Below are 1,934 nucleotides of genomic sequence, written 5' to 3'. Positions count from 1 at the left end.
GAAGAGAGACAGAGACGAGAGAGAACCAGAGAGAGAAGAAGAGGGCAGGGAGCAGGAACAACCAGGAGAGTCGCGGGGCGGAAGAAGAGCGAGAAGCGGGGGAGGAGCAGAGAGACAACAAGAGCAGAGGAGAAGAGAGAAGAGCAAGAGAGAGAGAGAGAGATGGAGAGAGAGAAGGGGGGAGAGGGAGGGAGGGAGAAAGAGAGAGTAAGAGAGAAAGATAGGCTGCCGTAGGCTATGTGCACACTGCCCACAAAATGAGGTGGAAACTGAGCTGCACTTCCTAACCTCCTGCCAAATGTATGACCACGTTAGAGACACATATTTCCCTCAGATTACACAGACCCACAAAGAATTAAAAAACAAATCCAATGTCGTTTTAGACACTCTATAAACTCCCATATGTATTGGGTGAAATACCAGTCTGAAATACCAGGGTGAAATACCAGAGTTGTCACGCCCTGACCATAGAGAGCTTTTTATGTCTCTATTTTGGTTTGGTCAGGGTGTGATTTGGGTGGGCATTCTATGTTCATTTTCTATGTTTTGTATTTCTTTGTTGTTTGGTCGGTGTGGTTCTCAATCAGAGGCAGCTGTCTATCGTTGTCTCTGATTGAGAACCAAACTTAGGTAGCTTTTTCCCACAAGGTTTTTGTGGGTATTTGTTTTCTGTTTTTGTGTCTTCACCAGACTGAACTGTTTCGTGTTGTTACATTTTGTTATTTTGTCTCAGTGTTCAGTTTTTTAAATGAATAATCATGAACACTTCCCACGCTGCGCTTTGGTCCACACCTTCTTCATACGATGACCGTTACAAGAGTTAAATACCAGGGTGATCTTCATACGATGACCGTTACAAGAGKTAAATACCAGGGTGAAATACCAGGRTGAAATACCAGCAGAAGATTTGTGACCTGTTGCCACAAGAGTAATATGACATTCTTCTGAACTTTTGTGAGTGAAATGTTTACTGTCATTTTTTTGTGTTTATTTAACTTTAGTTAATTTTCTATTCCAGTTACTTTGGCAATGTAAACATATGTTTTCCATGCCAATAAAGCCCCTTAAATTGAATTGAGAGAGAGAGAGACGGAGAGAGATACGGGGGGGAGGGAGGAAGGGAGGGAGATATAATATGTAGGCCTACACTCTATCAATAGTGTTCAGTTCCCAGTTGTATTAGTGGTATGTACAGGACACACATGGTATACACCCTCCAATCAAATGCTTACTTCTCGACAATGCAACATTAATAAGAAATAATCAAAGATTAGAATAAATACATAAAGTAAGCATTTTAGCGTAAATATAATACAGGAATGCTCCATTTATAGTCCAATATTTACACGTGTATTGGGGAAGGAGGGCAAGTGTTTAAATTGTGGAATTATAATAAGAGTCTGGTAGAAGTGTGTGTGTGTGTGTGTGTGTGTGCTCCAGAGCGAGATTCAGTGTCGCCAATTAGAAGGGTCAGAAGTATAGATGTAGGGTGAAGGACTTGACCCTGGACGAACACGTTAAGGGGCAACAGGGTCTTACTGCGTGCTAAGTGCGGTTGAGAGAATAATTTCAGCACGCGCGCCGCAAGGGCCTCAGGCGGGTGGTGTGAAGACGGCTCCGGTACAGGTCACTGGGCCGTGTGGTCCCACCAGTTCCAGGGTCACATCCATCTAAGATGGTTGCTGAATGGCAGGCCCGCAGCATCATTAAGGACCTCACGACTAACTCCAGGCACTATGTGGCATCCCCTTACGGTATAGGACATTGGACGGGTATTGGCATGACGGTCTGACTACAACAGGACTCGAGGACCGTTTTGCTGTTACAAAGCATGCAGACTGCTGTTAACACTTGAACTTGACTGAGCCACGCTGCTCTGATTCTCCACAAGCTTGGGCACAGTATGCATGTCGTCTCTCTCACACATCACGATT

Source organism: Salvelinus sp. IW2-2015, unplaced genomic scaffold (assembly GCF_002910315.2).
Source record: "Salvelinus sp. IW2-2015 unplaced genomic scaffold, ASM291031v2 Un_scaffold2677, whole genome shotgun sequence".
NCBI classification, from domain to species: domain Eukaryota; kingdom Metazoa; phylum Chordata; class Actinopteri; order Salmoniformes; family Salmonidae; genus Salvelinus; species Salvelinus sp. IW2-2015.
The sequence above is the reverse complement of the archived record's forward strand: the minus strand, read 5'-3'. Positions refer to the sequence as shown.